We start from the raw sequence: 13,744 nt of genomic DNA, 5'->3' as shown, positions 1-13,744 counted from the left end.
CTCTGAGGACCTGTCTCCGAGTAGAATCAATTTGGGGACTTACGATTTCAACATGCAAATTTTGAGAGGAGCTGAAGGACAAAGACACCAGGCCCCTTTATATATGCAAGCGTCAGCACCAAGCCCAGAACACATGGACACTTGCTGTTTTCCTTGGCTGGGCTCTAAAGCAAGAGGAACAGGAAAATATATTCACTCCCCTTGGATGAAGACATATTGCATATCAATGTGTGACCTGGTTTTACATTTCACTCTGGACTTCACAGCTGTAGGATTTTTTTTTCAACTGAAATGATCCACAAGTACTAAAATACAGCTTCCTCAGTCCACAAGCTTCCATCCTCTGACAGCTTTTGTGGAAACTTCACGATCACAAACTCAGTGAAGACTCAGACAACAGGAGCTGCACTGTCCTTACTTTCCTGGAAGCAAAGTGATTTTCTTTTCCTGCATCAGGGTAGAGCCTAGTGAACTCCCATGAGAGACAGCATAGCTTTCTACCCATACAGTAGGTCAGACCAGGACCAGAAAGACTTTTCCTAGAATCTTTTGTCACTAAGCACCTGAGTATCCTTTGTCCTGATTTTGCACCCTCTCTGTTGTCTTCTCAGCTATAGGAGGTTTCTGGAGCCTTGTGTTTGTTTGAGGTTCTTGAAGGTACTTTTATAAGTAGACCATTGAAGATGAGTGCTACCATGGTGAGTTGCCCACCCAGAGCACTTGTCTCTGGACATAAGGTGTCAATCTTGGTGCTCAGCCAACTATTTCATCTGCGTATTCACATACAGAATACTCAGGCAGAAGTGAAGTTTTCTATTGAGACAGGGAAATGCAGTGTTTTTATTCACGACTAAGAATTGTGTGCTGGCCTTGGGCCCCATTCTTGTTTTGGTGGGATCTCAAAACAAGAGATCCTGGGTTCTGAGACCTGCTTCCATATGATTGACTGTTCACAGATAGTGAATGAATAGTAGCCTGTCTTTGCTGGAGGAAGATGGCTTGATGGGAAGCAGATCAATACATGCCCACTCAACTTCCCAGCATGTTTATGATAGAATGCAGAGAAGAAGCCAGTTTGAATTTTGTTGGGGGTTGAGAAGCAGCATCTTTAACATGGACAACGGCCTTGATGGAGGTCTCTGGGGTACAGTCTGAGGGGTAAGAGTCCTCTGAGGAGTAAGAATCATAGTCATATTCTGTAATACAGCTGACCTAACGGGCTTCCTTAGGTGACAACCCTTTACTGGTACAGTGGGAAACATTGTTTTTGATCTTTGGGGGAAAATAAAGGCCCACATTGAAAGCTCAGAGAATATGTATCTTGGGGTCTGTTTATATTTTTTCTCCATATGATTATATTTTAGCTTCTTCCTGAACTTGAGGTGTGGAACCCTGACTAGTTTCGAGTTTTTCATTCAGAAGCTTATCACCAGATGCAGCTAACTTACCTAACATAGGCAGTGCTGGTGGTATGTGGGAGAAAGCTATATTTGGGTTGCACTTTTAGTAGTGATTCTGGAGGGAAAACAAAGAGATGGCACCTCAACACTGAGGATTTTAAGAAAGAAAATATTGAGAGAGATGAACACAAATAAAGCCCCTAGGGGTGTAGAGTAGAAACCCTAAGTAAGTTTTGTGCTTTCCCACTTAAAGGCCTGGAGGTCTTGCCACTATGAGAAAGCTAAAATTACGGCTTCCATCTCCATATATAATCAAAACAATTTAACATATCAGAGTGGAAAGAGAGAGAGAGAGAGAGACAGAGAGAGAGACAGAGAGACAGAGAGAGAGATAGAGAGACAGAGAGACAGAGACAGAGAGAGAAGGGATAGCAATTCAGAATCACATGGATTATACGCTGATCATCTCCTAGAATTAACTCATTCTTTTCCTGGTGAACCTGATGTTGAGAGAAGGCAAGAGTGGCATGTATGGCATTCACGGAGAGAGCACACATCTGACCTTTCATGTGGGGTTTGTGACTATAATGTCTCCTGCAAGCAGGTCTCAGGACTAGGGAGGAAGGTACTGGCTGATACGGTGAGATCCTACCAAGGACTATACCAGCCGGGTATAAAGCTAGCACCCTGATTCTGGGATGTAAACAAGAACAGTGCTCTCCTCTGTCCCAAGAGAAAACTCTTAACTTCTGCCCAAGCTGGAAGCAAGTGTTCTGCATGGGAATATAGAGATGAGCTAGTTGACTGAGCTTCTATGGAACAGTAACTTGGGAGACTGTTCCTCTGGAGGTGGCCCAGAAGGACTGTGGAGGCATGGAACTCCATAACACACTGTGTCTTGAAAGTCAGTCAGGTATGCCTTTGAAAGCAAGTTCAGCTATTTTCCAGCTACATAACCATAATCATGCCCTTAGTGTCTCTGAGCATCAGCTCATGTAGCTACGGAATCTATACAATGGGACAGAAATTCTGTTTTAAAGGCCGAATGAAGAACGCTTGAAACAAAGCGCCTCCAGCTGTCATTAGAGCTTGGTATGTACCAGGTGCTCAACCCTTGGTGACCATTCTCAATATAGGAAATATGGTCACAAAGTGCCCAGTTACAATGCCATGGTTTTAATATACGACTAAAGGAACTTTTAAAATATATGCAGAAAGTCACACAAATCAAAACCACACAGCTCAATTCATTTTTACAGTGTGAGTTCTCTTGTGTAGCCCTCAATCAAAATAAGAATAAAATATACACAGACCTCCCAAAGCCTTCCTGTGTCCCTCTCTAGGTGATACTTGCAGGACTCTAAAGTGATGCCACTGTAAGACTTTCAAAATATATATGGGCAGAATCTGTTATATTTTTTACTTTTTTCTTTCAATATCAACTTGAGAGATTTGCCAACATTTCTTCATGAAATTCACTTTCGTCTCTGTGGAGGATTTCATTGTATGAATGTGCCGTAATTCATGAATTCTTTAATTAGCAGGCTTTCCATTTGATTTTGTGTGGGATTACTGTAAGCACTGACTCCTGTCCTTGGGTTGGATGGGTTTATGCATGCCTTTCTATCAGACCCCTGATTCCCCAGACAGCAGAGGCCACTGTGCTGATTTCCAGGCCTTGACTTCCATGTCTGACAGCTGCTGTTGTGTCAAAATCTCTACAGAGCATTCCACCATATATTTTATTTTCAAGTTGTGCAGGGTGTGCTGGGAACCTAACAGAGGCTTTAATGTGCATTAACTATAATTATTCATTCCTTTGTTTGAGACAGGGTCTCACTGTATAGTTTTGGCTGCCCTTGAACTCTATATAGAGCAGGCTGCCCTCGAATTCAGAGACCCACCTGCCTCTGCCTCCCGAGTGCTGGAATTAAGAGTGTGAGCTGCTGTCCCCAGCTTACTGTGGTTGTTCTTATTTGGGTACCATTTTGTGGCCTGTTTCTTTTCTTCCATGGCTTGCTTTTCCCACATTTTCTGTTCCTGGTTTCTTTTGATGAAAAGAAGTTGTGGATTGAACTGTAGATTTCTAGGTCAGTGCTGCCATCTGACTAGCATGTGATTAGGTTCAGTTTCCTTTAATGTTCTCATGATTGAGTTGTGAGAGTTTCTGAATCAGGTGCTGGTGACTCAGAAATTGATGTAACAGAAATGCATTTTTCACAATTCTGAAGTCTTGAGATTCCAACCCTGAGGCCTTTGCAGGCTCAGTTGTATGAATATGTGCTCCTGTCTGACTACAAGGTGGTTTCTTTTTGTTGCATTTGCTGTGTGAAGCCCAGTTCCACTTAGGTTTGAAGGAATGCTTATGATCTAATCATTTCTTAAAGCCCTAACCTCTGAATACATCCACGCTGGCTATTAAATTTTAATAAAATCTTTACTTACTTTTAAGTGTATATCTGTATGCCTGCATGAATTAATGTGCACTTGCATGTATAGGTGCCCACAGAAGACAGAAAGGGGCATTAGATACCATGGAACTGGAGTTACAGGCTCCTGTTAGGTTGGGAAGCTAGCAACAAAACTAGGTTCTCTACAAGAGCAGAAAGTGCTCTTAATCACTGAGCCGTTTTTCCAGTCCCAGTGTTTAAGTTTAGTCTTAAGTCATGATTAAGGTTTTAGGAGACACATCCAAACAAAAGCAGCATGGATCACCCATTGTAGGATCCTATAGTTTCAGTGCCACGGAATCCTGTCCTGTTATGCTCACATTCTCTTATCCACCCAGATTCCAATCCCTCTCAATACCAATCTTTTAAATCTACACTATTTTTATATTCTCATACTCACGTACTCACATTGTTGAGTTTTCAGGTTGGCCACTTTCAGTTGGCAAGATCCATTTAAGGTTCTTCCATGTATTATGATGGTGTGGGACCTCATTTATCTTTAACACTTAATAGTATCTCCTTGTCAAATGCCCCTGTTTCATTTACTTTCTACTGCTGTAATGAAGACCATGACCTAATGCACCTTGGATGAAAAAAGAGTTTATTTCAGCTTATACTTGTAGCCCATTTTGAAGGGAGTTTGGAGCAGGAATTGATGCTTGAGGTCATTAGGGAAATACTTCCTTACTATTCATGGTTGTTTTCTTTTCTTTTTTTCTTTGGTATTTTATTTACATTTCAGATGTGATCCCCTTCCCCCATTTCCCCCCCATCCAGGAACCCTCTATTCCATCCCCCCTCCTCCTGCTTCTATGAGGATGTGCCCCCACCCACCTGCTAACTCCCACCTCCCCACCCATGAATTCCCCCACACTGGGGCATCCAGCTTTCTCTGGACCAAGGACTTCCTCTCCCACCTATGTCTGACAAGGCCATCCTCCCCTACATATATAACTGGAGCCATGGGTCCCTCCCTATGTGCTTCCAGGCTGGAGGTTTAGAACCTAGGAGCTCTGGTTGGTTGGTATTGTTGCTCTCCCCATGGGGCCACAAACTCTTTCAGCTATTTCAGTCTTCTCTCTGACTCCTCCATTTGGAACCCCATGATCAGTACAATGGTTAGCTGTAAGCATCTGCCTCTGTATATGTCAAGCTCTGGCAGACCTCTAAGGAGACAGCTATATCAGGTTCCTGTCAGCAAGCACTTCCTGGCATCCACATCAGTGTCTACCTTTGGTGACTGCACATGGGATGGATACCCAGGTGGAACAGTCTACAGACCCCTCCTTCAGTTTCTGTCCCACAATTTGTCTCCATATTTGCTCCCATGAGTATTTTGTTACTCCTTCTAGAAGGACCACAGTACTCACACTTTGGTTTTCATTCTTCATGAGCTTCATGTGGTCTGTGAGTTACATCTTGGGTATTATGAGCTTTTGGACTAATATCCAGTTATCAGTGAGTGAATACCATGTGTGTTCTTTTGTGCTTGGGTTACCTCATTCAGGATGATATTTTCTAGTTCCATCCATTTGCCTCAAAATTACTCAAATTCATTGTTTTTAATAGCTGAGTAATACTCCATTGTGTAATTGTACCAAATTTTCTGTATCCATTCCTCTGTTGAAGGACATCTGGGTTCTTTCCAGCTTCTGGCTATCATAAATAAGGTTGCTATGAACATAGTGGAGCATATGTCCTTGTTATATGTTGGAGCATCTTCTGGGTATATTCCCAGGAGTGGTATAGCTGGGTCCTCAGGTAATGCAATGTCCAATTTTCTGAGGAACCGCCAGACTGATTTCCAGAGTGGTTGTAACAACTTGCAATCCCACCAACAGTGGAGGAGTGTTCCTCCTTTTACACATCCTTGCCAGCATCTGCTATCACCTGAGTTTTTGATCTTAGTCATTCTAATTGGTGTGAAGTGAAATCTCAGAGTTGTTTTGATTTGCATTTCCCTAATAACTCAGGATGCTGAACATTTTTTTAGGTGCTTCTCGGCCAATTGAGTTTCCTCAGTTGAGAATTCTTTGTTTTGCTTTGTACCCCATTTTTAATAGGGTTGTTTGGTTGTCTGGAGTCTAATTTCTTGAGTTCTTTATATATATTGGATATTAGCCCTCTATTGGATATAGGATTGGTAAAGATCTTTTCCCAATCTATTTGTTGCCATTTTGTCCTATGATACCAGGTATTAAAGTTAAATAAGGAGCAGATAAACAATCTAAACAGTCCCATAACCCCTAAAGAAATAGCAACAGTCATTAACAGTCTCCCCACCAAAAAGAAAAAAAAAGCCCAGGATCAGATAGTTTTAGTGCAGAATTCTATATCAGACCTTCCAAGAAGACTTAATACCAATTCTTTTCAAATTATGCCACAAAATCGAAGCAGAAGGCACACTACCCAATTCGTTCTATGAAGTCACAATTATACTCATACCTAAACCACACAAAGACAGAACAAAGAAAGAAAACTTCAGACCAATTTCCCTCATGAATATCAATGGAAAAATACTCAAATTCTTGCAAACCAAATCAAAAAACACATCAAAACAATCATCCATCATGATCAAGTAGGCTTTTTCCCAGGAATGCAGGGATGGTTCAATATTCAGAAATCCATCAACATAATCCACTATATAAACAAACTCAAAGAAAAAAACCCACATGATCATCTCGATAGATTCTGAGAAAACATTTGACAAAATTCAACATTCCTTCATGATAAAAGTCTTGGAAAGATCAGGAATTCAAGGCCCCTACCTAAACATAGTAAAAGCAATATACAGCAAGTCAGTAGCCAAAATCAAACTAAATGAAGAGAAACTTGAAGCAATTCCACTAAAATCAGGGACTAGACAAGGCTGCCCACTCTCCTTATCTATTAGTCCTAGCCAGAGCAATTAGACAACAAAAGCAAGTCAAAGGGATACAAATAGGAAAGGAAGATGTCAAAATTATCACTATTTGCAGATGATATGATAGTATACTTAAGTGACCCCAAAACTTCCACCAGAGAACTCCTAAACCTGATAAACAACTTCAGCAAAGTGACTGGTTATAAAATCAACTCAAACAAATCAGTAGCCTTCCTCTATTCAAAGATAAACAGGCTGAGAAAGAAATTAGGGAAATGACACCCTTCACAATAGTCTCAAATAATATAAAATACCTTGGTGTGAATCTAACCAAGCAAGTGTAAGATCTGAATGACATAAACTTCAAGTCTCTGAAGAAAGAAATCGTAGAAGATCTCAGAAGATGGAAAGATCGCCCATGCTCATGGTTTGGCAGAATTAATATAGTATAAATAGCCATCTTGCCAAAAGTAATCTACAGATTCAATAAAAATCCCCATTAAAATCCCAACCCAATTCTTCATAGAGATAGAGAGAGCAATCTGCAAATTCATCTGGAATAACAAAAAACTCAGGATAGCAAGAACTATTCTCAACAATAAAAGAAAATCTGGGGGAATCACCTTCCCTGACCTCAAGCTGTACTACAGAGCAATAGTGATAAAAACTACCTGGTATTGGTACAGAGACAGGCAGGAAGATCAATGGAATAGAATTAAAGACCCAGAAATGAACCCACACACCTATGGTTACTTGATCTTTGACAAAAGAGCTAAAGCTGTCCAGTGGAAAAAGGACAGCATTTTCAGCAAATGGTGCTGGTTCAACTGGAGGACAACATGTAGAAGAATACAAATCTATCCATTCTTATATCCTTGTACAAAGCTCAAGTCCAAGTGGATAAAGGACCTTCACATAAAACCAGATACACTGAAACTAATAAAAGAAGAGGTGGGGAAGATCTTCGAATACCTGGGCACAGGGGAAAAGTTCCTGAACAAAACACCAATGGCTTATGCTCTAAGATCAAGAATTGACAAATGGGACCTCATAAAATTGCAAAGCTTCTATTCATGGTTTTCTACACCTGCTTTTTTATACTACCCAGGATCACCTGTCCAGGAGTGGTACTGTTCATAGCAAGCTGGGCCCTCCAGTTTCAATAGTTAATTAAGGAAATGTTCTACAGATTTACTTACAGGTGATCTGACAAGGATTTTCTCAATTGAGGCCACTCTTCCTAGATAATTTTAGCTTGTGTCACGTTGACCGAAAACTAACCAGGACAATGCTACAGTTCATTTATTCATTCAACTCCAGGGAGATATCTTGGCTCTTCTAAGTCTTCATAATTCTAAATAAAACTACTATAAATATCCATATTCTGTTTTTAAATGAACATTACGTTTTCAATCAATGTGAGTAAGCACTAAGGTGTATAATTGTGATATCACCAGATAAAACAGTCTTTTAGCTTTGTAACGAGTCACAGCATTACAAGTTACAAAGTAGCCACACCTACTGTCAATTAGTGACAGTTCCTATTGCTTCAAGTTTCCTGCTAGTCTTTGGATTTGAGACATTTAAAAGGGAGTGTGGTGCTCTCTCATTGTGCATTTTGATTGCAGTCCCCTAAAGGCATCTCACAGAGACTGCCTTGGCATGTATGTTTTTGCAACTTGTGTATCTTCTTTGATGAGGGACATTAGTGTTTCTTTTTGAAAATTTCAAATTTGTGTTTTCATGTCCCGTTGTTAAATGTAATAATCCTTTCCAGCCAGACATTATGGGGCATGTATGTAATTGTCGTTTTTGAGGATCTGGGACAGCCAGGAGGAGCATGAGTTTGAGGTAAGCCAGGGTGAGGTCCATCTCACAGAAAGTAAGACAGCATGAGAGTGAGATGAAGAACAAGAGAGACTATGGTGGTTAGTTTAGTTTAGTTTAGTTTAGTTTGTTTTTCTCAATCTGATATAACCTATAGTTATCTGGGAAGAGGGAACCTCAACTGAGCAACAGCCTCTATCAAACTGACCTGGGAGCAAGTCTGTGGGTGCATTTTCTTAATTTATGGTTGCTGTGGGAGGTTCACTGTAGCTGGTGCTATGCCTGCGTATGTTGTTTTGGGTTATATATAAAAAGCAAACTGAGCAAGCCTTGGAAAGCCAGCAGGTGGCACTCCCTCAGTTTCTGCGCCAGTTCCTGCTTCAAGGTTCCTGCTTCAGTTCCTTCCCTGAACTTCCTACAGTGAGGAGTTCTAAACCAAATCAACACTTTCTCCTCAGGTTAATTTTTGGTAATGTTTTGTCTCAGCAAAAGAAAGCAATCTAGGAGAGTGATTATTTACTTTTCTTGTCTTATTGAACAGTCTTCAATAATGTTGAAATATCCTTTCCTCTTATGGATGTGAGAAAATTCGGTATCTCACCATGTAGTAAAGTTCTCTTCCACCCCCTCCTTGCTGTGAGCTTTAAGTATGTATAGATGACGAATTTCTTCAAATGCCTTTTCTGCATATGTTACTATGACCATACATTTTTATAAAAATCCATCTTGGTGACAGACTCAATTATAACTAGTAATCAATTACATGAGCACATGGAATGAGCCTTTCACACCTAAGATAAGTAGAATTTAGCAAGCAGGTCATTTTTAAGTTACTGACTTCAGATTGTATATGACACATTTTGGTCTACATGATTAATTTATTGTAATACCTGCCATTCATTGTAATACTGATGGCTTCATATAATGAATTGGAAAGCATTTCTTTTGGCTTAGTCTTCTGAAAACTATCATAAAGAATTGAAATGATTATTTTCTCAAATGTTTGGTGGTATCCATAAGCAAATTCATCTATGTCTAATGCTTTCAATTTGTGAGGAACTTGATTAATTAATGTTTTAATTTTTCATATTATTAGTTTTATTTGGGTTGTCTACTGTTTTGTATGAATTTTGGTAGATGAGTGTGAAATTTAATTTATTTCCTATGGATCGTCAACTTTGTACACGTAGCCATTCTTTTTTAAATTTTTTTCTTTTATGGAAAATCAATTTTTCTCATACAATACCTGATTCTACTTGCTCCTCCCTTTATTCACCCCAGCTCCTTCTTATCTTTCCTCCTTTCTGGATCCACTCCCTTTCTGTCTCTCATTAGGAAAGAACAGCCTTCTGGGAGATAACAAGCAAATAAAAAAATAAGATAAAACAAAAACCATCACATTGAGACTGGACAAGGCAACCCAACAGGAAAAACAAAACAAAACAAAATCCCCCAAAAGCAGGCACAAAGATAAGAGACACACTCATTTACATACCCAAGAATCCCATAAAAATAGTAAGCTGAAAACTATAATATATATGCCAGTATATATGCCAGATTTACACACACACACACAGAGAGAGAGAGAGAGAGAGAGAGAGAGGATGTGGTGAAGAACCCTGTCAGCCCTGTGCTTGCTGCTTCAGTCTCTGTGAGCTCCTATGAGCTCAGTTGATGCAGAAGGTCCTGCTCTCCTGGGGTCCTCCATCCCTTCTCCTCTGGCTCTTATACTCTTTCCACTTGTCTTTCATTTTTTCTTAGCTCTAACTAACAGTTTATCAATTATTTTCCTTTTTAAAGTACTGGCTTTTGTTCTTGCTAATTTTCTCTATTGACTTACCATTTTCAACATCATCGATTTCTGATTTAATTTGTATTTGCTTTCTTACAGTTATTTCAAGCTACAATTCTTTTTTCCCAATTTCTTGTTAGAAACAGACTGTTCATTTTCAATCTCCCTTCATTTCTCATACACACCTTCAATTCTGAGCATTTCTCTGGAAGCCTGGTTTTTCTTTGCTACACCCTGATGCATTAGAGAAGCTGCATTGTCTTTTAGTTTAAAACACTTCCAACTTTCTCCTGTGATGTCTTCATTGTTTCATGTGTTCCTTAGAAATTTGCTGTTCAATCTTCAAGCTTTTTGGAATTTCTAGATAATTTTCTTCTATTAATTTCTAGTTCAGTCTCTATTTTTTTAAAAAATAATCTCCTCCTTAACATATGCAGATCTTGGGTTTTCCTGATGGCTTTCTGCCAGAGCTTGAGGAGAATCTTCCTTGAGCTCTTGTTGGATGCAGTTTATGGATGTGAATTTTCTGTTGCAGCCTCATGGGGCTACTGACTTTAAACCTGTCTTTATTGATCTGTAGCCTGCTGCATCTGCACATTCCTGATAAAGGCGTGTTGAAGTCTCTAGGTGGAACACGGAGTTAATCTATTCCTCTATGCGGTTCTCCTGTTTCACGTAGCCTGATGTTCAGATGGTGAGAGTTGTTACATATTTTTGTAGTCAATCGCCTTATCATTACACAATGCCCTTCTTTATCTCTGTGGATGTATGTTCTAAAATTAACACAGCTTCTTTATTTGGATTGGGATTAATGTGGTATAACTTTCTCCATTCCTTTAATTCGTACACGCTTTAAACTTAATGTGGGTTTTCTCTAGACAGTGTTTAATTAGATCTTGCTCTTCTTATCCACTCTGACAATATGCCTTGTAATATACTTAGATCATTGATGCTTGCAATAAATTACTGCCATGGTTGGATTGTTTACTATTTATTACTGTTTTAGTCTTTCTTTTTTCTTTTCACATTTGTGATTATTTTCATTGAACATTTTTATGTAATTCAATTTTTCATCCATTCTTAGCATATCATTTATACTTCTATTTTACCGTTCAGTAGTTTTCTTAGAGTTTGTGATTTATATTTACAATGAATCCACGGTTACTTCCAGATAACATCAGACTACCTCATGACCTCACAAGTCACAGAAAATTTATATAATTTCTCTTTCTTATTCTCTGCATCTTCATTGATATTCATACCATTCACGTATAAGGTCTAATTATTGTAAAAAAAATTGTTGCTAGCATTATTTCATACAAATTATCTTTTAGCTCAGCTAGGAATAAGAAAGTAGGCTTTCATTTTACCTCTAATTTTTCATGATCTTCCTTTGTTTATTAGATATGACTTCCTGACCTATGTCATCTTTTTCTCTGAAGAATTACTTTTAGTATGTCTTGCTGGGCAAGTCTATTGGCAATAAGTCTCTCTCTCTCTCTCTCTCTCTCTCTCTCTCTCTCTCTCTCTCTCTCTTTCTCTCTCTCTCTCGGTTGTCTGAGAAAGTTTTTGTTTCTCCTTCATCTTTGAAAGGTAATTTTGTTGTATCTAGAATTCTCGGTTGGTTTTTTGTTTTTCTCTCAACATTTTAAATAGTTCACCCACTCTCTGACTTCCACAATTTTTAAGAATAAGTTGGTCATAATCCAAGTAGCAACCATCTTTTGTGCCTGTATTGGCAAGGTGCTGTTTTCCCTCTGGCTCTGCTGAGCAGCTTTCCCCCTTTATTTTTTATTTTATCTAGTTTGAATAAGTGTGATGTAGCAGTAAGAGTCATCCTTCTTGATGGTCTCTGAAATTCTTGGGTTAGGGATCTGATACCTGACATTTTTGGAAGTACTCAGTTATTCCTGCTTAAAGTATTCCACTCATTTATTGGTACTCCATAAGGCATTGGCTACTCCATTGGTAATTGTTGTATAGGTGTTGCCTATTAGATTCCATTCTGTCTTCTGTCTTTTTCTTCTGTGTTTCCAGGATTGAAAGTTTTCATTGACATTTTGTCAAGCTTCAGAGATAATTTTTACTCAGGCAGATGCAGCTGACTAATTAGCTGTTCAAAGATGTTCTTCACTTCTGTTTGCTACGTTTCTGGTCCCTATTATTTCCTTTTGATTCTTGTCTTTAAAAAAAAAATTCTATCTCTCCGTCTTCATAATTTCTCTGTTCTTACATGAAGCTTACTCTTTTGCATGAGAATCATTAGCATATGTATTTGCTGGTTAATTTTGTTTGTCAACCTGAAACAAACTGAAATCATCTAGAAAAAGGGAACATGAACTGAGAAAATACCTCCTCCAGAATGCCAAATTACTAAGTCTTATTGCATTTTCTTGGCTAATGATTGATGTGGGAAGACTGTGACCACTGCGAGTGATGTCACCTCTGAACAGACAGTCCTGAGTTACATAAACAAAAATCAAGCTGAGCGGCAATGGAAAGTCAGGAAGCCCTGTTCTCTGTGTTCTCCACAGCCTCTGCTTCAATTCTCGCCTCCAGGTTCTGGCCATGACTTTCATCTTTTCCTCTGTGATGAACTGTAACCTGCAGGGTGATATAACCCCTGTCCCCACCAAATTACTTTCAGGCATAGGCTTTATCACAGCAATAGAAGGCAACATAGAACATCATGCCCACCACAGTGCTTTAAAATCCCTGGCCTGATTAATCCAATATTCCTGACACACATGAGACAGATACTCGTGCTTGCTGTATCTTAAAAGTCTATTTGGGGCTTTACTATGTTTTACAACTTTTTGTTGCAAGAGTGACATGATATATTCAACAAAAGCTTCTTTGGTAAAGAAGCCTCTAGAAATTTGGCAAGGTGTGCGTGGGTAGGGAAAACACTTTGTAGTCATATGACCAGGTTTTTTCTTGGTGTGAGACTATTCCCTCTGGCTATGGACTTTCTAAGTACATATCAGTTACTCCACCCCTCTCTTCCTTGGTATGGCAGATAATCCTAGAGGCATTCTAAAGTAGCATATTTCTTTTTTCTCTAGTTGACTAGATTCCAGTAGGACCTCAATATTTCAGACTTGAATAAAATCACTGGTTGTGACAAGACCATCCTCTTCTGAGTGGAATAGTCTGACATATTTTCAAATGGTTGTTCTTTCTCTGCCACTGCCAGAAACATGAATGGCGTTAACCCTGATAACCATTTTAAGAACCAGATAGAGCTCCTAAAGGTAAAGTCACAAGGACTGGGGGGTTCTCCCCTGTACTCACCAGGTTTAGCTTGTTCCAACCAGGCTGCTTTCTACATAAATTTCTGCATGCAGGTATCTGTTCCGATGAGTTCTTATCCCCTGTATCACCTTGTTCCTCTCTAGACATTTAGAGTGGA

This window comes from Grammomys surdaster, unplaced genomic scaffold (genome assembly GCF_004785775.1).
Source record: "Grammomys surdaster isolate TR1022 unplaced genomic scaffold, NIH_TR_1.0 125789, whole genome shotgun sequence".
NCBI lineage: Eukaryota > Metazoa > Chordata > Mammalia > Rodentia > Muridae > Grammomys > Grammomys surdaster.
This window is presented reverse-complemented; position numbering follows the sequence as displayed.